At 41.7% G+C, this 24,241-nt stretch overlaps 1 protein-coding gene across 1 annotated transcript in view; it reads left to right on the forward strand.

The window, feature by feature from the left end:
* The first annotated feature begins 9,072 nt into the window (after positions 1-9,072).
* Positions 9,073-24,241, forward strand: part of disp3 (dispatched RND transporter family member 3) — a 382,438-nt gene continuing 367,269 nt past the window's right edge. The window contains exon 1 of the mRNA XM_067970641.1: positions 9,073-9,449. The gene's annotated coding sequence lies outside the window, so the exon portion shown is untranslated. The remainder of the gene's footprint in view (positions 9,450-24,241) is intronic.

A 24,241-nucleotide genomic window follows, 5' to 3' on the forward strand; every position in this document is an offset into this window, starting at 1 on the left:
CGAATGCCTTTTGAAAATCCAAATATGCTACATCCAATGGTTCCCCTTTATCTATCCTGCTAGTTACATCCTCAAAAAAACTCCAGTAGATTTGTCAAACACAATTTCCCTTTCATAAAACCATGTTGACTCTGCCTAATCATATTACGATGTTCTAAGTACCCTGTTACCACTTCCTTAATAATGGATTCCAGCATTTTCCCAACAACTGATGTCAGGCTAACTGGCCTGTAGTTCCCGGTTTTCTCTCTCCCTCCTTTTTTGAATAGCGGGGTTACATTTGCTACCTTCCAATCCGCTGGGACCGTTCTAGAATCTAGGAATTTTGGAACATCACAACCAATGCATCCACTATCTCTGCAGCCACCTCTTTTAGACCCCTAGGATGTAGGCCATCAGGTCCTGGGGATTTATTGGCTTTTAGTCCCATTAGTTTCTCTAGTACTTTTTCTCTACTGATATTAATTATTTTAAATTCCTTACTCTCATTAGCCTCTTGGTTCCCCACTATTTCTGGTATGCTTTTTGTGTCTTCTACTGTGAAGACAGATACAACATATTTGTTTAACGTCTCTGTCATTTCCTGATTCCCGACTATAATTTCTCCTGTCTCAGCCTCTAAGGGACCAATATTTACTTTTGCAACTCTCTTCCTTTTTACATACTTGTAGAAGCTCTTACAATCCATTTTTATATTTCTTGCTAGTTTACTTTCATATTCTATATTCTTTCTTTTTATCAATTTTTTGATCATCCTTTGCTGGTTTCTAAAACTCTCCCAATCCTCAGGCTCATTACTCTTCTTGGCAACATTATAGGCATCTTCTTTTAATCTAATACTATCCTCAACTTTTTAGCCACAGATGAATCACTTTTCCCGTGGAGTTTTTATTTCTCAATGGAATGTATATTCGTTGAGAATATTGAAACATTTCTTTAAATGTTTGCCATTGCTTATCTACCGTCATACCCTTTAATCTAATTTCCCAATCTAATTTAGCCAACTCGCCCCTCTTACCTATGTAATTGGCTTTATCCAAGTTTAAGGGATCGATTTTCCAACGTCCGAGGGGGTGCGTTCGTGGCGGGGGGGCTCCCTGCGGCGGGTCCGGAGCCCGACTCCAGCTCGCCCACTTCCGGGTTCCTCAGTGACGCGCTTAGATGCGCTCGCAGTCTCCGCATGCGGGGCTCCCGCCAGCAATTAAAGCCGGTGGGATCCCACTTAAATCAATTAATTGGATACTTCAGGTCGTTAGCAGACCTGATTTGTAGGATATTTTAGGAGGGTTGGGATTTTCATCTAAACTGAGAGAGTGTTTCCTGTACTGGGGGAAACACTCCCAGTTGAAATGGACGTGTTGCAGCCATCAGCCTGTGGCAGCTGCAAAGGTCCATTGCAGGAGGCCACTCTGTCACTTTGGACAAAGTTTGGCCTGCATCACCCTCCTCCTAACACAAAAATTCACAAATTCACAAAGTTATCTGCAGCCTCCTTCATGCCGAGCTGCTCCCGGCTGGCCTGAGCGCCATCTTCTTACCTGTTGCTGTCAAAGTCACCACTGCCCTCAACAACTTCTCCTCCGCATCCTTCCAGGGTGCAACCGGGACATCGCCGGCATCTCTCAGCCATCTGCACAAAAGAGCCCTGCAAATACACCTACACCCACTCTGCAGTGACACAATGGGTGACATCAGTTGTGGGGCTTCATAGTGATCCTCAGGAAAGGGCATTATTGCACAAACCAGACAGGATTCGCGAAGACTTGGCAGGAGTGGTGACAATATATGTAATGTGAATTGATCAGAAATCAAATATAAGTAAAAACCATGACAAATCCTCAAACACCCTTGTGCATCCCCTTCATGCTCACGACACGTTTGCCTTACGCTTCCTACTACACATATGTGATGCATGCCCCGTGGCTGCAGCACAGGTAGTGGCAGGTTGAGTGAGGCTGACCGTGAAATAGACGCATGAGAGGGTGAGTATGAGATAGAGCCATGAGATTGTATGAGGATTGGCTTGAGTGGTAGTGGCGGGATGAGTACTGGCGAGGTGAGTAAGTGCAGGTAAGATGAGGATGAGCTTTGAGTGGGTGTGAGGAGTGATATGATAGAGTAGTTTTGCCACGCAGAAGGAGATGTGGGGTGGGGGCGGTGATGTGGCAGACGGAGTGTAGGGGAATGAGTAAGTGTACTCACTTTGGCTGACCTAGTTAGGTCATTGAAGCGTCTCCTGCACTATATGCAGGTGCGTGATATGTTGGTGGTGCTGGTGACCTCCTCTGCCACCTCGAGCTAGGCCTTCATGGTGGCAGAGGCAGGCCACTTCCTCCTGTCCGCCGGGGAGAAGATCTCTGTCCCCCCCCTCCTCCTCACCCCATCCAGTAGGACCTGGGGTGAGGCATCATTAAACCTGGGAGCAGCCTACCCCTGGGCTGCTCCATGCTGTAATTATGGCTCCTTTCTGCAGCATCAGTCAGTGGAAGGCTGCCCCTTTATATAGGGCTCCTCCTGCTGACAGCCTATGATATGGGTTTGCAGTCTGCCCGTTGCACAGCTTTCCAGTGTGAAACCTGGAAACCAAGGTAAGTGCCTTCAATTAGGCTGCGATTGCGTGCGGAGCACCCCGAATTCACTGGGCACGTTACCCACACGCCCAGTCGGCCCCCCGCTGCCAACCCGCCTCCCTCCTAATATCGAGCCCTAAGACTCTAGTTTCTGACTTAAGTACATCACTCTGAAACTCAATGTGAAATTCTATCATATTATGATCACTCTTCCACTGGGGATACTTTACTGGGTCATTTTACTACATTAAAAAAGGTGCGAAATTGATATCACTGTTGTCATTGTTCTTCTGAACTTTGCTTTTCTTCCTAAGCTCCAAACACACCATCCTATAAAGTCCCTGCTTCCTAACAGTGCCAAGATCAAGACTATTTGCAAAATCTCCATTCATTCTTTCCCTACACTTCACAGCCATGGGACTTCCTACTATTCTCAGTTTTCCCTCCACATGCGTTCTATAAGCTTTTAAAGCCGAAGTTTAACATCACCAAACTACTACTACTTGAGGTGCTTTTATATTCGGCAAGGCCTGCAATCCTACTGCTCAGTTCCTGAAGTTTGAATTTCACACAGCCAGTTGAGAGACTTGCATTTATGGAACGCCTTTCACGACCTCATGCTCTTACAGCTAATTAAGTACTTTTTTAAAAAAGTGTAGTCACTGTTGTAATGTAGGAAATGTGGCAGCCGATCCGCACACAGCAAGGACCCACAAACAGCAATGAATTAATGACCAGATAATCTGCTTCAGTGATGTTGGTTGAGGGATAAATATTGGGCAGGACATTGGTGGCCGGTACTGTGGACTTTAACCCTTCACCAAGTTTTCTGATCCATAAAATATAAAGAAAGTCCATTTAGTTACACTTTTTTTTTTATTCGTTCACGGGATGTGGGCGTCGCTGGCAAGGCCGGCATTTATTGCCCATCCCTAATTGCCCTTGAGAAGGTGGTGGTGAGCCGCCTTCTTGAGCGAGATTTTACAACTGAGTGGCTTGCTAGGCCATTTCAGAGGGCAATTAAGAATCAACCACATTGCTATGGGTCAGGTCTGACGCAAGAAAAAAGGGCGGCAGGCTTCCTTCCCTAAAGGACATTAGTGAACCAGATGGGTTTTTACGACAATCCGGTAGTTTCATGGCCATCATTACTGATACTAGTATTTTTAATTCCAGATTTTTATTTAATTAATTGAATTTAAATTCGCCAGCTGCCGTGGCGGGATTTGAACTCATGACTCTGGATTTTAGTCCAGGCCTCTGGATTACTAGCCCAGTAACATAACCACTATGCTACCGTACCCTAAACTTGCAAATATGCATTTCACATCATTCCTTTGCCTGCCAAGGATTTTAGGACAGCACAAGCCCCTGATGTGATAGCAGCATGATGTTTCCTAAATGCTTATTTTATTAGATGTGTAACAGGAAACACATTGTCAATGGATTAAATTCTATTTATTAAAACCTTGTGAATATACTTGACTCTTTGCTCCAGAACATTTCACAATCAATCCTGCTCTTATTCACTTAACATAACAAAAATAAACCCTGGAAATCACCGAGTGATGTTATCATGCCAGTACTTAATGCTTTTGTGACAAATTTCTTTCTTTGCTATTTTAATGACGGCATTAAGCCATTTAAAATAAACAGGTTAGCACCTCTATTAAAATAGCATTCACACAATAACACCACTCAATAGTTTCCAGGCTTAAATGTCCTCCACCTCACCCCATCTTCCCTTTGTCTTTCTAACCTTCATTCCCATTCCTGATATCTTCTTTAGAATGGTCAATATTTTCCTTTATTAATGTCAATTTTTTTTGGTGGGGTGCATTTTTGCTACTTATCGAGATGACAGATGTTAGTCCTACAGAATACAATCCTTTTTTCTTGCGTCAGACCTGAGGCCACATGAAATCATGGCTGAATTTAGCCAATAATGGCCAACATGATGTACTCTCAGATGAGGTGTAGCATAAACCGGATGCAAAGCAATGTTCCTTTTATTCAATGTGCCTCCAGCCCACCCCTCAGAAGACTATGCTCCACATGTCGATGTGAATCTTTCTCATGTTTCACACGAGCCATCAATATGGCTTCTCTGAATGAGATTTCCAATTTGGTGTCCATTTGACGAGAATTATAGCCAGCTATGCTATCGCTCTGTGCACGCTATGAGTTGGGTTGAGTTTATACAAACCACTTTCACATAGAATGCTTCCAGCCATCAGAGAGAAGAACTTTCATTCCATTAGTCTGGGCTAGGTAACCCACTGTGCCACTCAGCCCTCTGACTCTTACTTTTTAAATTATCCAATTTCTGATCTTCAATTGATTCCTCAACTCATTCCACATACCGCAAACACTCACTTGCTGTGAAGTTTCTTCTTCCAATCCTTCCTTCCTATCCCTTATTGCTGCTGGCTAACTGGCTCTCCTGTCAATCATTCCTTATCTTTTTCAAGAAAAAAAATAGTTTTAGCTTATTACATGCCACTGTTTCTCTGATCTTTCAACCCATGTGTCCTGCTCCTTGAAGATGATTTAAAAAAAATAAAACTGTAATTCCCTCTACATTTTTATTCAGAGACTTTCACTCTTAACCAAACTTTTTATTTTATTCCCCCCCACCCCGATGCTGACATCAATTTTTAAATGCCTTGCTGAAATGATCTAACTCACCAACGACCAGGAATGCTCTATTTTGTTTCAGCCAATAAAATGGCATCAGTCCCCCAATGCCACAAAATAATTGTCAGTTTCTGACAAGATAAAAAATCACGGGATTGGGGGTAATATTCTGGCATGGGTGGAGGATTGGTTATCGAACAGGAAGCAGAGAGTTGGGATAAATGGTTCATTTTCGGACTGGCAACCAGTAACCAGTGGTGTTCCACAGGGGTCGGTGCTGGGTCCCCAACTCTTTACAATCTATATTAACGATTTGGAGGAGGGGACCGAGTGCAACATATCAAAATTTGCAGATGATACAAAGATGGGAGGGAAAGCAGAGAGTGAGGAGGACATAAAAAACCTGCAAGGGGATATAGACAGGCTAGGTGAGTGGGCGGAGATTTGGCAGATGCAATATAATATTGGAAAATGTGAGGTTATGCACTTTGGCAGGAAAAATCAGAGAGCAAGTTATTTTCTTAATGGCGAGAGACTGGAAAGTACTGCAGTACAAAGGGATCTGGGGGTCCTAGTGGAAGAAGATCAAAAAGTTGGTATGCAGGTGCAGCAGGTGATCAAGAAAGCCAACGGAATGTTGGCTTTTATTGCTAGGGGGATAGAATATAAAAACAAGGAGGTATTGCTGCAGTTATATAAGGTATTGGTGAGACCGCACCTGGAATACTGCATACAGTTTTGGTCTCCATACTTAAGAAAAGACATACTTGCTCTCGAGGCAGTACAAAGAAGGTTCACTCGGTTAATCCCGGGGATGAGGGGGCGGACATATGAGGAGAGGTTGAGTAGATTGGGACTCTACTCATTGGAGTTCAGAAGAATGAGAGGCGATCTTATTGAAACATATAAGATTGTGAAGGGTCTTGATCGGGTGGATGCAGTAAGGATGTTCCCAAAGATGGGTGAAACTAGAACTAGGGGGCATAATCTTAGAATAAGGGGCTGCTCTTTCAAAACTGAGATGAGGAGAAACTTCTTCACTCAGAGGGTGGTAGGTCTGTGGAATTTGCTGCCCCAGGAAGCTGTGGAAGCTACATCATTAGATAAATTTAAAACAGAAATAGACAGTTTCCTAGAAGTAAAGGGAATTAGGGGTTATGGGGAGCGAGCAGGAAATTGGACATGAAGCTGAGTTCGGATCGGTCAATGCCCTGTGGGTGGCGGAGAGGGCCCAGGGGCTATGTGGCCGGGTCCTGCTCCGACTTCTTGTGTTCTTTAGATTTGTGGTTGGGATCAGATCAGCCATGATCTTATTGAATGGCGGAGCAGGCTCGAGGGGCCGATTGGCCTACTCCTGCTCCAATTTCTTATGTTCTTATGTTCTTATGTTCTTATGTACTTGCTTCTACGAGGAAAGCACCATCAAAACAGTTGGTTCAATCAAATTGATAGTGCCTGCATATATAACTACAATTTAACAACCAGGCATGCTTAGCAACTAGGTATTTGTTTTCTGCTCTGTGTAGTATTGAGCCTCACTGACTTTAGTTTTTGGAAGGCGAAACAGGCTTGTGGGGCTGAATGGCCTACTCCTGTTCCTATGACTTACCATCTTGTGCTGCTCCTGCTCACCTGGTTAGTCTTCTGAGCAGTGCCAACTGAAGTGCATGTGCAGAGCTTCTGAATCTTTATGGTCTGAACCGCAGAACTTCAACACATGTTCTCCACATTCCTGCTTTTCTGTGCAAGCTGAGATGCACACGCAAATATTTCTTGGTGAACTTTTATGGCTTATAGACAGAGGTTAAAGTGGGATGGGATATGCCTTACTGGCTCCTGACTGACTGTCGGCTTATAGCACTTCACTACCCTTCGTTTTCTTACAAGATTTCCAAAGTTGCTTTTTTGATTGGCTGTCGGATCTCTTAAGATTATGAAAAGTCTTTTTCCTACCTGACTCTGTAGACGTCCTATCACATACTCCCAGATTAGCCTGTTGGTAGTGCAAGTGATTTTTGCATTTGTACCTGAACCATCTGGATTGTTTGTTTCGGTGTGCAAAATGGGATATCTAATCCCAGTTAAACTTCTATTATTGATGTTGAGCCGAGGATTAAGCCTTGGGGCTTACCTTAGGGCTTTGGCTGTGCGAAAGGGTGGCGTTAAACTTTGTGGACAGAGTTAAATGTTGCTGGGGTGGAGCCAACTACAGGAATGGGTCATAAGTACCTCTTAACAAATTCCACTTTAACCACTGCTAACAGAACCATGGGAAAGTTAATGTTGGATTAGAATGTGCATGGACTCCCAGCACTGTCACATAATTGCTTTTGCTATCTGAGATTTTGAACCTTGTTTGTTGTAAATTAGTGCAATGACAAATATCCCAATCATAACTAGGATATTCCTTCACAGTGTGTTAAATAATTAATTTGAAAAGATAGTTTGTTTTGTGTTCATATCAAGTCAGAAGCAGAATATCCATACAATCTTCAATACTAAATTGTGAAATTATTGCCAACTAAAGCTAAGACTGTCCTGCATACTGAATGATTAATTCCAGTTTAAGGGATTCTCAAAATAGGAGCCAGTGATAGGGCTAGGAGGCAGTTAAAATAACAGGCTTGTAAACACACTTCAGAATTAACCACAGCAAAAGTCAGCAAATCGTACATTTATGATCCAAAAATGCCTTGTTTGAGATTTTTTGTCAGGTTAACCTTTTCGCTAATGGTGTATTTTCCCTTGGGGCATTTGCCTTGGTTGGTAGTTACAGCAATGTACAACATAATAGGCATATCATTGTGCCCTCTGCAGTTGCAATATTTCCATCGTCACTGTTAAATTGTGTAGCAAGGAGTTTTACCAGGTTAGTGACTGGAGAGAGTGCAATAATGCAATGAGTTATACCATTGCCGGCAATTGGTACTAAAATTATTTTCATTTATTTAAAAACAAACGTGAAAAGTTTTGCATTACTACTTTCTATGGTGGTATTATAGCTGGATAAATGGGCCTGCCTAAAAAATTCCTCATTAGATGATTCCATTGAAAATTAATTTTAAAAAATAATCCCCACTAATGTTGCATAACTGGAATGATGAACTGTGGAATACCCAACCCACGGAAAAGACCTCCAGAAACTCTGTCGAACTAGGGGAAATTTCATTTGGTTTAAAGAGCTAAGTGTTCACGCATCTAAACTCTTAAAAACAAACAATTCCACCATGTGGGGGAGTGGGGAAGAGGTTCCTTTTAGTGCTCAGTGTAAGAAACCCAGTTGTTAAATGAGTTTATATCATTTCGTTACTGATTCCTCCCCATATATTTAATTAGCTTTGCAATCTTTATCACTTCTAAAATTTCCCTGCTATTGACATTCTACTGGATTAATCTTGATTTGTACCAATCCCTAATGTGCAGAATATATTTGCTTGCTTTTTAAAAAATATTGCTTTTATTCTAGATAGCTTGGATCTTTACCCATTCCAACACATTGGACATCTTTTCATCTCTCTCAGTACCTCACGCCCAAACTGTGCAAAAACGGAAGCGCTGCCAGAAGAGTAATAAATAGTAAGACCGCACCAACCTGGTGAAATAAATGGGGTCGCCCGTCAGAACAGAACACCAGTTAATAGACTATTTCACTCCTACAGCGAAACGCAGCTGCCCTTTGCAAGTGAAGGCGAACAACAATCGTTAAACGCTCACCAACCTGACGAAAGCCGGGTGGCGCGGAGCGAGGTTGGCCGGGTGCTCTGAAGTGCGCGTTTACCTTTGTGGCTGCGATTGGTGTGCGCCGGAGCTGCTACCAAAACAAAAAGCGGTGCGTGTGGCGGGTTTGGGCTAAGATAGGAGCTCGGAGCTCCCGAGTGCATGTTGGAAAAAAGCAGCTCGAGCTCCCGGCTCATATTCCCGGGCTCGTGTTCCAAGGCTAGCTTGGAGCACTGGGCTCACGTTCTAAACAGAATTCGTATCCCGGGCTCGCGTTCCAAACCCAGCTCGTGCTCCGGGCTCCTGTTCCATCCCAGCTCCAGCTGTCACTGAAGCGCGAGCGTCTTCTCAGTTTCCGAAAGAAGAAGAAGAAGAAGAAAAAAAAATCTCATTAACTTTTAACATTTACAGAAGTAGAAATACCTCTGTTTATTTTCAAATTTCGCTTAATTATTATTTGATCATCATTTCATTGAAGATTGTCCCCATTGCTGCATCACGTGCGAGGAAAACGCATTCAAATTGGTAAGTAAGATTGTTTTAACATAGATCACTGAACAAAGAGTGCATGAAAAATAGGTTTGTCTTTTTGGGGGTGAGCCTTTCTGAATTGGGTTTTACTTTGAGTCAATTGATTTATATCCTGATTTATTCAATAAAGGTGACAACTGTTTATTTAATCTTAATGTCTTAAAATAAGATTAATATTGTTTCCCTCCCATTCTCAATAAAGGTATGTATTAACAGCATAGATTTTTCTGAAACAATGCAAATCTGTTCTTAACCAGTCTCAGATTTATTTATGCTCACTGATTATTTTAAAATGTGTATATATATTTGGGTACCTGTTTAAAAAAAATAAAAGGTACTGGGTTTATTTGAAGATGTGTGTTTCACAGTTTTGTCTTAATAACATACCACTGTTGGTAGAAGTCAAATCTTAGTGGATATGCAGCACCATCTGCTCATTTTTTGATTAAATATATATACAAGTAAATTAACTTTTTTTCCAAATCAATAGGCTGCCCCTCTGTAAATTATTTAAGCTATTATTGTGTCTCGAAGGTACTTAGGAAAAGTGTGACTGCAAGTTTCAGGGATTCCAGGTGAGCAGCTGCTATATTTGTCAGGAGGGGTAGGAGCAAAAGGTTTGAAACTAACAGTTCCTCATTTGATGGGAACTGTCCTCTTGCTGATAGCTTGTACTAAAATAGTGTAAGTTTACTAAATTGATGTTACCTTATTGGATTTTCTGATAATTTAATTCTCCAATATTTAGGTAAGGTAAAGTATGGAGTAAGGGGGGAAATCTTGCAAATACATTGTTGGAAAATCATGCATGGTAGTAAAATGTTAAAAGTATACATGTTCAAGAAAAACTTCAAAGGAGCTACTGGAATAAGAAGCTTAAGGTCTTGTGCCCTTCAGTTTATAACAAATTGCCTCATTGGGTGCCAAATGTCTGAGGGCACTATCATGAAGCCTTGAGCTGCTGTGCAAAAGCAGGCGTCTTGAGATTAAATCATGGAGGCAAGGAGTCTGCCTGTAATTTAATAAATGGTAAAATCTGAACAAGGGACACCTTGAGGATTGAGCCAGTGCCTAAGGTGGGTGCTGCAGGAAGTTTTCCAGGTGTCCTGAGAATCTGTTAATTGTAAATGTATTCATTTGGGTGTCTCCCTTTTTTTGTTTTCCCATTTTTTTCCCCTCCTTTTCTGCCTTCCTTCTGAAGGCACTGCCACCTTGCTGGGACCCTGGCAGCCTTGCAGTATCTTGCTGAAGTGGCCATTTTTCACATGAACTTGTATGATGATTGTTGCTGATTTATTCACCCATGGATGGCATCACAGCCAGACCTGATTCTGTTCTTACTCAACATCCACATTTGTGGATTTTCCAGCAGGTATCACCGGGCAGGAATCCTAGTTGGTTTTCCTCTCGCTAACCTAGGAGTGCTGAAGCTAGTTGTAGCTCCCCCAACTGCTGCCCCAGCTTTGGTCAGCAGAGTAGGAATCAAAACTGAGACCTCTGATCTTCATGGCTCAGTAACCCATGTGACTGCACTTTCTGATGCCGTTAATTAAACTCTACAGACTCCTGCACAAATATTGGGGGTGAGGGTGATTTGGTCCCACCCCCCTCCCCTCTTCCTTTTTTGTTAGAGGTCTAGCCTCTTCACCCCTGTTCCAAATTATGGAGTTGCCATGTTTTGCCCCCCTCCCCAACTCTTTTTAGGTAACTGTGCCTCTGGATTCACGATGCCGATTGTTTCTCTTCATTATTTTGGGATGATACTGAAATGTTATGTGATGATTGCCAATTAGGATTCCAATTTAAACTCTGATCATTGTGTGGGAGTAACTGCTTAATCAAAGTGCAAATTCAGTTCAGTTATGCTCCTAACTTGTTTAAAATCAACCTGTTTTTAAAAAAAAAATTAAAATCAACTTTGAGATCCCTTTTTTGTATTTAAACTTTTGTATCGGCTGTTGACGTGGGTCAGGGAAATGACGTGTAACAGGTACTGAGCCCAATAGTGGGGAGGAAACGGGATTTATCACACCTGTGTTAATGATGGCATCAACGGATGTCGATTGCAGTCCCTTGCACTGATTGAATAAGTACATTCTCCAGCTGTTGGTCCTGATATCGGGAGAGTTACATTTTAAAAAGAAAAACAGGCGCTCTTCATAATTCTTTGTAAATATTTTAATTTTAAAGGGGAAGGGTCACGGAGACTCTCAGTCTCAGAAAACCTGCTGTAAACCAATAGACGTTAAATCAGAATGAAAAGCTGGGTGGTAATAGGTAACATTTTTATTCCATAATCTATCTTGGAAGTGGAGACTCCTGAAGACTCAGAAGACTTGTGTTTAATGGAAAGTGGTTTAAGCACATGACAGCCTATACCAACAGTTGATGCTCCCATAGTGATGCAGTTGGTAAATGCAATGCCTAGTGTGAAACAGCTGTATGGACCAGAAAGGCGCCAGGTTTGTCCCCTGGTCTTTGCTGTTTTAGCTGATCTTAATGGGGCTGGTGGTAGGGATGCCACCATTGGTCGCCCTATCCCTGGGTTATGGAAAAATAGACCAGGGTTTCTGCTGGTTTTGTTATCCAGTAGCCTTTGCTTAACGCACGCATGTATGGATGTCAGGTGAGATTAGGATTAAACTCACCTGTAATATCCCTGCAGTCAAATAACCTGCCCACCCTCGCTGTCTAGGGTCATGTTAATAATCACCACTTGTGTAAGGAACTGCCCATGGAAGTTTACATGATGTGGAGGAAGGGGAATTTCTGAGAAAAAGATTTATAAAGCCACTTGGGAGAGGTACCAGAGAGTAGCTGGCACCTGGGGAATTGAACCCCAGCATAAATCAGTGACATTAGGAAAGGAGGGGAGACTGTTTTGGAACATTTAACAAAGAAGTAGTGGCAAAGATATGTTGAACCTCTTGATATAGCTAGGTAGCTCACGCTTCTGTTTAAAATGAACCTTGCCTAACCTAGCTGGGTACAGACACTGTCCAGGTTGCAGAAGTCAAGCAGTTTGTAGATGTATAATGTTATACAGTTAGGCTGCAGTTAAAGGAATGCTATTTTATTGCCATCGTTTAGATTGCTTGTGCGTGGCATCATTGAGATGAATGGCACATTAGTTTTCTGGTTCTGCTCCCTCTCCAAATAACAAAAGAAAAGTGTGGCAAACACTTTTCATGAAGACACTTGAAAAGCAGAATTCTCATATCATAATTCACAAGTAATATGATAAAGGTTGTAGCAAGCAAGATTTTTATACTGTAATCCTTACACACATTGTTTGATGTGGATTCCGTTTATTTTTTAAAAAGGAGCATACGTCAGAAATTTTGAGCTTACAATCCATAAATTTCTGGTGTATAGAAACCTGCTGATTTTCAATAATTAGTGTGGTTTGTTAATTGAGCTTTGTAAACTTCCCTGTTTTAAAATCAATTTTTGAACAGTTGATTTGTACACCGTAGCTCATGGGAAGACTGGGCTATTGAAACAGCTCTGAAGTGGTGAGGCAGCAGTGAGTTTCTGGTTTGAATAGTAACAATCTTGAATCATGAAGTTCAGTCAGTGATTGAATGTGTTTAATTCGCATTCAAAAGGAAGTCGCTTCAATACAAGGAAGGCAAAACATTTCTATCCCATAACCATAATGGGAGTCGAACACCAAAGTGAATCCATTAGTAACGAATTGTATTGCAAAATGCTACATCTTAAATTTAATTTTGACAACTGCTGGCTTGATGTCTTGACATATGAATGTAATTTCCCATTAATAATATGGAAATTTAATTCAGATTTTTCCAATACTGGTGTTTATTAAAAAACAATTGCCAATTGACCTGTTTTGTGATCGGTGCTGAATATTTTATAAGATTACAGTTTTTAGCACGAGTTTATCCTATAAGTCTTAAGATATCCTCTGGAGTACATATCTCCACAAATAAACAGGAAACATTGCAATAAATAACAATTATAACTCAGGACTAATTACGTAAATCAGGAACTAATTTAGATAGCTTGCAAAAATCACTGGCCTGCGGAAGAATATTTTTACTGTATAATGCACTTTGTAGCCAGCATGTCATAAAAATGTTTTTACAAATGAATGCCCAGGATTGATGTGAATTTTCAAATGATATGTCTTTAATATATACTAAAGCTGGCGGCAACTCAAACCTTTTGAAAGCTACAGTTTTGGATTTGTAGTGAGCGAGCTGTATTTGGGTTGAGCGATGTGAAACTTGAAGAATGAATGCCACCAGCAGTATCTCTTTTTAACAATCAAACAATTACAAGAAATTATCAATAACATCCTCTCTTTGTTTCAGTTAATCTTTATTTTGCTTTAAACAACTTGAGTGTTGGTGGTATCTTCGGGGAATTGGGTGGATGTTGTGACTTAGCACATTCCTGTGAGGACATTGAATTAGACACAGATGAATACCTCAGGTTTGCGATTATATGTCCACTGATACTAATTGAATTTCATTACAGTAAATCTCTACATTAGTTTCTCCCACTGATACTTTTAGCTAAACATTGGTAGCATTTCTATATGATACAAACAAGGATAGGCATTCCAGCTCACCTTGTCATTTGACGCACCCTTTAAGGATCTCCGCTGACTTTTTTTCAACCCTTTCTACTCTCTGTACAATTCTGTTTTGAATGCTTCAACTAGTCAGCATATACTGTGGAGTATAAACACTGGCATGGACCAGTTGGGCTGAATGGCCTGTTTCTGTGCTGTACATTCTATGTATACTGTGAAACCTGTTCTGTAAGTTAAGTAAAATAAGGTGCCAGTTTGGCCCAATTGGTAGCAAGAGGTCCCATCTACTTGCTCAGCTGGACATAAAAGTTCCCATTGCACAATTCGAAGAGGAGTCCTGGCCAATGTTTTTTTCCCTCAGCCAGCACCACCGAAGAAACTGATTAACTGGCCATTCATCCTCTCTGCTTTATGGGGAACCTCTGCTTCTAATTGACAGTTGACCCTGTCTACATTAGTGACTACAGTTCATATTCATTGATTGTGAAGCACTTTGAGACATCCTGAGGCCCTATATAAAATGTGAGGCTTTTTCTTTTTTTAAAGATGCTCCTTAATTTGCATTTTATTGTTTTCCTTCATTATGTTATAACTCTCTGCAAAATTCTCTGGTGCGTTCAATGTTTGGTTAGCTATTACAGCCAGACCTTTTTCCTAATCAGTCTTATTTGACGAAATAACCTTCATTTTGTAATGGGTCATTATGTATGGCACCTTGCGTTTATGATCTTTTTTGAATTCAGTCTCTTTCCTTGCAACAGTCTGAGTTACTACAACTTGGTATTGTCCAAACGGTATGCTCACTAAGATCACCTATAAACATCATGAAAGCAAGTATTTGCAGAACCGCTGATTATTCAGCTGGTCACAGCAGCCCAATTAGAACAACTACCATTGATTGCTATTCTTTTGTTACCTATTATCTAGCCAATTAATTACCCAATTTACAACTTCTTTGTTTACCTCTTTCATTTCAGTCACAAATTTCTTGAGGGATTGTATCAAATACATTTAAAAGATCACAAAACCTGGTGTATAAATTGCTCCCCATCTTCAGTTTTCGTTAAGTTTATACAAGAAACATGTTATTCCTCTATGTTTAAGGAACATAAGAAAACATCAGTATTCTGCATTGCAGCTTGCAGTTACATCACCATCCGTCAATTCAATAAATTATGTTATAAAAACAGAAAATGTTGGAAACACTCAGCAGGTCAGACAGCATTTGTGGAGAGAGAGAAAGAGTTAAAGTTTCAGGTCAATGATGTTATAAGCTGGATAGCCCAGGTGGTGAAGGAGAGAATACGAGAGCCTGGTCTCCAGTCGCTTTATTCACAGAGCTTCACATTACATAAACCACACCCTAGATAAGCTCTCATATACATGGATATAAGAGAGCCCCAACTGATACACAACACCTGAATACAATTAACACTAATTGATATAAATCACATGAAAGATCATTTATTAATTGTATCCATCAGAACTGGTTGGAGAGAAGAGCAGAACTACTTCTTCAAGGTGGGCATTCCTGGAAGAGGAGTGGCAGTGAATTAAACACTATAAAACCAAAGCAAAATACTGCAGATGCTGGAAATCTGAAATAAAAGCAGAAAATGCTGGAAATACTCAGCAGGTCAAGCAGCACCTGTGGAGAGAGAAACAGAGTTAACGTTTCAGGTCGATGACCTGTCATCAGAATTATGTTGCTTGCCTTTCAGATATTCATGTTTTAGAACATTTTTTATATTCGTTCATGGGATGTGGGCGTCGCTGGCGAGGCCGGCATTTATTGCCCATCCCTAATTGCCCTTGAGAAGGTGGTGGTGAACCGCTGCAGTCCGTGTGGTGACTGTTCTCCCACAGTGCTGTTAGGAAGGGAGTTCCAGGATTTTGACCCAGCGACGATGAAGGAACGGCGATATATTTCCAAGTCGGGATTGTGTGTGACTTGGAGGGGAACGTGCAGGTGGTGTTGTTCCCATGTGCCTGCTGGCCTTGTCCTTCTAGGTGGTAGAGGTTGCGGGTTTGGGAGGTGCTGTCGAAGAAGCCTTGGCGAGTTGCTGCAGTGCATCCTGTGGCTGGTACACACTGCAGCCATGGTGCGCCGGTGGTGAAGGGAGTGAATGTTTAGGGTGGTGGATGGGGTGCCAATCAAGCGGGCTGCTTTGTCCTGGATGGTGTCGAGCTTCTTCAGTGTTGTTGCAGCTGCACTCATCCAAGCAAGTGGAGGGTATTCCATCGCACTCCTGACTTGTGCCTTGTAGATGGTGGAAAGGCTTTGGGGAATCAGGAGGTGAGTCATTCGCCACAGAATACCCAGCCTCTGACCTGCTCTTGCAGCCACAGTATTTATATGGCTGGTCCAGTTAAGTTTCTGGTCAATGGTGACCCCCAGGATGTTGATGGTGGGGGATTCGGCGATGCTAATTTCGTTGAATGTCAAGGGGAGGTGGTTAGACTCTCTTGTTGGAGATGGTCGTTGCCTGGCACTTGTCTGGCGCGAATGTTACTTGCCATTAATGAGCCCAAGCCTGGATGTTGTCCAGGTCTTGCTGCATGCGGGCTCGGACTGCTTCATTATTTGAGGGGTTGCGAATGGAACTGAACACTGTGCAATCATCAGCGAACGTCCCCATTTCTGACCTTATGATGGAGGGAAGGTCATTGATGAAGCAGCTTAAGATGGTTGGGCCTAGGACACTGCCCTGAGGAACTCCTGCAGCAATGTCCTGGGGCTGAGATGATTGGCCTCCAACAACCACTACCATCTTCCTTTGTGCTAGGTATGACTCCAGCCACTGGAGAGTTTTCCCCCTGATTCCCATTGACTTCAAATTTACTAGGGCTCCTTGGTGCCACACTCGATCAAATGCTGCCTTGATGTCAAGGGCAGTCACTCTCTCCTCACCTCTGGAATTCAGCTCTTTTGTCCATGTTAGGATCAAGGCTGTAATGAGGTCTGGAGCCGAGTGGTCCTGGCGGAACCCAAACTGAGCGTCAGTGAGCAGGTTATTGGTGAGTAAATGCCGCTTGATAGCACTGTCAATGACACTTTCCATCACTTTGCTGATGATTGAGAGTAGACTGATGGGGTGGTAATTGACCGGATTGGATTTGTCCTGCTTTTTGTGGACAGGACATACCTGGGCAATTTTCCACATTGTCGGGTAGATGCCAGTGTTGTAGCTGTACTGGAACAGTTTGGCTAGAGGCGCAGCTAGTTCTGGAGCACAAGACTTCAGCACTACAGCTGGGATGTTGTCGGGGCCCATAGCCTTTGCTGTATCCAGTGCACTCAGCCGTTTCTTGATATCACGTGGAATGAATCGAATTGGCTGAAGACTGGCTTCTGTGATGGTGGGGATATCTGGAGAAGGCTGAGATGGATCATCCACTCGGCACTTCTGGCTGAAGATGGTTGCAAACCTTCAGCCTTGTCTTTTGCACTCACGTGCTGGACTCTGCCATCGTTGAGGATGGGGATATTTGCAACCTCCTCCTCCTGTTAGTTGTTTAATTGTCCACCACCATTCACGACTGGATGTGGCAGGATTGCAGAGCTTTGATCTGATCCGTTGGTTGTGGAATCGGTTGCCTTTAGCTTTGGGTAATATGCCTGAATTCCTTTTTCTATAACTGATTTCCGTATTCTCTCTAATACAGCCAACTAAGATAGAAAACAAAACAAAATGAATGTTATAGGAACACTGTCTTCATGAAGAATGTTTTGGCAAAAGGTTATTTGTTTAGGGAGCTGGAAGAACTGTGTGGCATTTTCATCACTGACTTCATGCGCAAGTGATACCATGTGTTTCCGTGCAATTTGTGTCACTGCTTTGTACATTTATTTGCCAACCACTACTCAAAAAAGGCCAGATTTTCATTTCCTTGCTAATATTGGTGAAATAGTAGATGCGAGTAAAAAGGGATGTAGTACCAATAGAAAGTGTGAACAGACTATTCATCTGCATATGGCACTTCTGCCATTTTCTCCTACTTCAAAGTAGCTCCATGAACATTAGTGAAAAGTTCAAGGCAAAAGACCAATTTAATTCAAAAATTGCATACGGAATTATGGAGGAGAATGGTAAAACATTGATTTCAGCTTACACTTGGAATCCATGAGTTTAACGAAGGGTGAGATTTTGAAGTATCACAACAGCGGTGCCAAAGTGAATAGTATGGGGAGGTGGGGGAAGGATCAAAGCATGGATATAGTAACCATTGTTGAGTATCTCACAATGGAGGAGGAAGAGCGAGCAACTCAGGAATGCTGAGCTATTATTTTATCCCTTCACCTCTGCCTTTCTCTGTGCTACTTCCTCAGCTTTGATACATTCTTGTCTGTGCTGGTATCTGATTCAAGTGCGGGAGTTGGTGTTTGGATCTCTGGTGAGAAAGACCATCGGGTTTTCCCTGCTCTGTGAAGAGAGCAGATGAGAGATTGAGTACATTACTACACATCCATTTGGGTATTGTGCATAAGTGCAATCAGGGTATATGGGCACATTGATGTAACATACAATGCAAATCACTAAATATGATCAATAAGACGCATATCCTGCTACTCTGTCCTTCCATGCAGTGAGTTTGTCCATGTCAGGAAAAAGGACAGGTGAGGGAGGACATCCCGTGGCAAATTTCCCAGGATTTATTGGTCACTGTATTTAAGACAATGCCAGGCAACAGTCTGGTGATGCTCCAGTTAGTTTTTTTTTGTACAAAGTTTTAGTTGCTTTTTTAAGTACATTCCTGCACGTAAAGGCTTAAAAGAAAGCAACTGCTGAACAATGCAGTTACAGCTTATATGGTTGGTGGGATTCCACAGGAAGAGCCTGTTGCCATGGTAACATGCTGGCTTGGTTAGGCATGTATAGCTGTGCCTCCAGCTGCCACTGGTCCACCACCTTTCCGTACTGTGGCTTATGGTTAGAAGACCAGTTTTGCCTTAAATCATTAGAGTAGCGTGGATTGAGGAGGTGATTTGGCCCATCAAAATTCTTTCCTTCAGTACATTCTCTTTGTTATTATGGCATGCATAATACTACTATTTTCATTTTTACCTTACTTGCTACATCCTTGTTGGCATTTCTCTGTCAGAAAAATCCAGTGTTGCTGTACAGGGCACAGGAATACTGCTGCCTTACCTTTGCTTTTATTTAAATCATGCAGTTTCTTCTAGAGAGTTGTTGACACATAGTCCATGTTCTCCTTGACAAAGCTATGCTGTTGCCTCCATAAAATATTTGGGGGCCATCCTCCCACGCCAAAAAAAATCCCCATTATACAGCATCCAACCACAACTTGCATTTATGTAACTCCTTTAACGTAGTAAAATGTCCTAAGGAGTTTCACAGGAGTGTAATCAGACAAAATTTGACACCAAGCCCCATAAGGAAATATTAGGACAGGTGACCAAAAGCTTGGTCAAAGTGGTAGATTTTAAGGAGCATCTTAAATGAGGAGAGAGAGTTGGAGGCGGAGAGGTATAGGAAGGGTATTCCAGAGCTTAGGGCCTAGGCAGCTAAAGGCACAGTCGCCAATGGTGAGGCAATGAAAATCATTGATGCACAAGAGGCTAGAATTTGAGGAATGCAGAGATCTCAGAGGGCTGGAGGAGGTTACAGAGAAAGGGAGAGGCGATGCAATGGAGGGATTTGAACACAAGGATGAGAATTTTAAATTTGAGGCGTTGCTGGACTGAGAGCCAATGTAGGTCAGCAAGCGAACATCCATGGCCTGGTCACTCAATGGTCACTGAGCCATTTTCAAAAAAAAAATTGTATGCTCTATAACTGCATTAACTAATTTCTTGACATTTATCCAAGCTAAGTGGCTTGTTTTCTGCTTTAAAAAGTGTTAAAGGATCATTAATGAAGTACCAAAAATTGATGCACCATCTTTTTCTTTGCCTCTAACAAAATCACCTTGTGGGGAAGCATGTTTGAAAACCACAGGCTTCTGCCATTTTAGTAGCTGGTTGAAAGTAATGCAGATGTCTTAAATATTCTTTTTCATCAAAGTGGGGAAATATGGCTCAAAGTCAGGTATCTCTTTAATACTTTCAAGGAACGTTGATTTTGTTTTTAGAGTATGTTTTAATTGGAGAATTTGTACAGGAAATAGCTCTTGCATTTTTAATATTGTAATTATGCTTTGTAGTACGCAGCATTACAGAATCCCACTTACTACATCTTGTATTAACAAAGCCATGTATCCTAAATATTTCAAGCTCTAAATCCTTTCATTCTTCAAAGGGTTCTAATTTCTGGAGAATGTTAATATTTGGTGGTTGATGTTATTGGCTCAGTATCTTCCAACAACTTCCCTGTAGTTTACTGTACTTTTATTCAGTGGGTGCTTAGCTTGATTGTGTTGAGATGATGATGTAACAAATAATTGTAACATTTTTTTAATTTTAAGGTAAATGTGTGAAGTTACTATAAAGTTATATATAAAATCTTGCCTAGGCTATGCATTTCCTGTCCACAAACATTACTAACTGTTGTGATTTTTAGTCATGCTTTTGTGTCAACGCTTACCGTTGTAAGTGACAACAGTTCCCATTCAGTTGTGCTATGTGAACTGTCAGTGTAGTTGCAGTATGTGGAATGAGTTTCTAAACTCTCTCTGCAAACTTTGTTGCTATTTTGCATATTAAACAATAAACTTATTTTCATCAACTGACCATTGGAAATGCCTTGGACAATTTACTAGTATTTCTAAATATCATGAAGGATAATAGTTGCACACTGACCTGCGCATGACCATTTGTCTGTCAGTTAGCCTTGGGATGCAGTTATACTACCACTTTTGTGTTGTGACCCTCTAGATGCAATCTCGCACTGCTATATATCTCCAGTTTCTAGTCATTCCTACTTTGAACAGTGCTCTGGGGGCCTGTTGGATTCTTGGGTACTTTATAAACTGAAGCAGGGCTTATTTAAATGCTGTGAATGTGTGCATTCTCCTGTCTGTGCACTTGATATGTTTAAGATTTACCAGCCAGGAGTGAAGCTGTGCTCGTATTTTTAAGATGTGTGGCAAGTTGCCTCTTGGGCCCCAAGATTTGGACTCTCATCCAGGCAGCTGCAGTGTAATCGCAGCCTTATTTTCCTCCTTTCATGCTTTGGAACTGCCGTCAAGGCAGTATGGAAATAGACCCTTTATCTAGTCCATTCCTTTCTTATTTTTCCTGCTGTAAAGAATTTAAGGATGTCAAATTCAAGGTACACAAATCACTAAAGGTAGTGGCATAGGTTAATAAAAAAAGCAATCAAAGCACTGGAGTCCATTTCTAGAGGGATAGAATTGAAAATCAGAGAAGTTATGTTACACTTATATAGAACCTTGGTTAGACCACACTTGGAGTACTGTGTACAGTTCTGTTCTACATTATTATGAAAAGGATATAAAGGTTCTGGAGAAAGTGCAAAAAAGATTTACAAGAATGATACCAGAACTGAGAGGTATATCAGGAAAGAGTGAACAGGCTGGAGCTTTTTATCTAGTTAAAAGACTGAGTGGTGACTTGATTGAGGTCTTTAAGATTATGAAAGGTTTTGGTAAGGTAGACATAGAGAAAATGTTTCCATTTGTGGGGAGTCCAAAATTGGGGTCATAAATATAAGATAGTCACCAATAAATCCAAAAGAAGAGTGGTTAGAATATGGAACTCGCTACCACAGGAGTAGTTGGGGTGAATAGCATAGATGTATTTATGGGGAAGCTAGATGAACACGAGGGGGAAAAGGAATAGAAGGTTATGCTGATAGGGTTAGATGAAGAGGCTCATGTGGAGCATAAACACCAGCATAGACCAGTTGGGCCAAGTAGCCTGTTCTGTGCTGTAAGGTGCTATATAAATGCAAGATGTTGTTTGTTATTCCCCATCAAGTGATGCAACAAAGTTCAGCTTCAGTGACCAATGAGTAAAACCTGCTGCTCCTAATCCTATTGGAATAGGACTTCCATAAATACCATATTTTGGGGAGGGAGGGAGAAGTTCAACAATAAATTGAACTCCCTTGGCTATCTATAGTCAGTTCTAAAACAGGGTATTAAAGGATGACTGAAAGATATTGGTAAATGTACAGCTATTTCCCTTTCTAACATTTTGGATTATGTGGTGATTCAAAAGACTCCACTTTCCCCAATGAATTCAAATTTGGCCAATCAATTTAAAAATCTGAGATTCTGACCCTTCAGCCCAAGTCATTAACCTTTACCTCACCATGTGAAAGCAGGACAGTTAAGACTCTGGCCTTTCCTGGCAGTACAGTTCAAGCCACTTTGTTATTGGATAACTGAAGAGGCCCTTACTTATAGGTGAGCAAGATGGGCACTGACAGCCCCTGAATCCAAGCAGTGCAGCTATTTTCAGAATGTGTAAATTCCACAGAATGTTTACATCAGATTATAGCTGCTGGCAGAAAGAAAAAGAAAACTTGTTCTGTTAGCTTCTTGCAATTGTTGATAACTGTAGTGATGCTTGACTTTGCACAGCTCATGATTTAAATACCGGAGGCTGTACTCAGAGTATTTTCAGTGTTATCTTTACTTAAAGGCCAAACCGAGAAAGATAAGTACAACCCAGTAAGTCTGGGATTTCTAGCCTTTTGGCCCTTATCTGTGCCTCCCAGCTGTGTATTGTACATGACCTGTGCTGTATGCGATAGAGCCTGATTTCTGGCTTTATTCAAGTCCCAAGGTGCTTTCATAGGCTACAAACACAGACTTTAACATGGAAGTAATTTTCTTGTTTCTATGCAAGGGAAGATTTTAGGAAAGCATCTGCCCGATACAGAGCTTTGAGTTGGGAAATTTTGATTGCGCTCCTTACGATTTCTCAATATGTGCTCAATGGCCAGATTCCATGGGGAGCGCGGTTTCACGAAATTGGCCCCATGGTGTGTTGTCTGGGGTTTAATTTTGGTATGCGCAAATGTGATGCATCCTCCTCCTGTGGTCGCTGTGCTCTGCTGGAGTAGAGATATTGAAGTATTATTGCAGGCTCATCTGTTTGCGCTGCTGCTGCACTCTGTTGCTGATCGCTGGAAATTCTCTTGCATTTTGTCATGTAGCCCACCTACAACTGATCTAGTAACAGTCCTCCAACCACCAAGAATATGTATGAAGAACGGTGGTGAATGGCATTGAATCTCCCCCCGCCCCTCCTTTTCTCCACCCCAAGCGCATCTAGACCTCCAGGAGGATCTCCTGGGATTGCCAAAGGACTTTTTTTTTACCCCGTATGTATGCTTTCTGTAAAGACTTTCATAATTTCTTCTAGCATCATCCCTTTTGAGAAGGTCTCGCCTGTTCTCTGGGAGCTGTCCTCCTTTTACTTAGACTTCCAATAAATTAAAGTGAAGCAGTCGTATAAGCTTTAGTAGTTGCGATGTTGTCGGCTTAGCTCAGTGGTGGCACTCTTGTCTCAGTCAAAAGGTTGTGGGTTGAAGCCCACTCCAGGACTTGAACACACAATCTAGGCTGATGCACAAATGCAGTGCTGTCTTTTGAGTAAACCGAGGCTCTGTATGCCTATTCTGATGGATGCAAAAAAAAAAGAGCAGACAGTTCTTCTCGTGTTCAGGCCAGCATCCCCTCTCAACCAACACCACCAAATACAGAGTAACTGGTCATTGATTGCAGTTGCTTTTAGACCTTGCTGTGCACTTCAAAAGTAATTCATGGGTTGGGACGTGCTTTGGAATCTCCTGAGGCGTGATAGAAGTGCTAGTTTGTTCATTCATACTTCTATTGTATCAAGGAAACCAGCTTTGGAAAATGTGTCCCCTGCAAGCCTTTTGTCCTCCTCTCCTGCAGTTTCTGGTGATTGGGCTGCTACATACCTCTTACTGGGATAAAACAGAATTTTTCCCATTTCTTTCCCTCAAACCACCGTCTCCCTGATATCCATATGAAGACTGCCATTTGTATGTTGAAAGAGAGAGAGATTGAGGGGGTATTTGATCCATTTGCTCTCTCTGACAATGGAGAGAGAATGTTTGTAGTTAATCGAAAACTCAAGAAAGCAATTGACCTAAATTGGGAATAGGAGGATGCAAATTGTAGCAATATGTTTGGAGTAATCCTTTTAGGTTTCTTGGACAGGATCGTTATTACAGCCAAGAAAATGATACCAGTAAATCAAGAACAAAACCGACCTGTTAACTTCCTGTTAAATATAGCTCCTCCAGAATGTAGAAATCCCTTATTG

The sequence above is a fragment of the Heptranchias perlo genome, chromosome 32 (genome assembly GCF_035084215.1).
Source record: "Heptranchias perlo isolate sHepPer1 chromosome 32, sHepPer1.hap1, whole genome shotgun sequence".
Lineage (NCBI taxonomy): Eukaryota > Metazoa > Chordata > Chondrichthyes > Hexanchiformes > Hexanchidae > Heptranchias > Heptranchias perlo.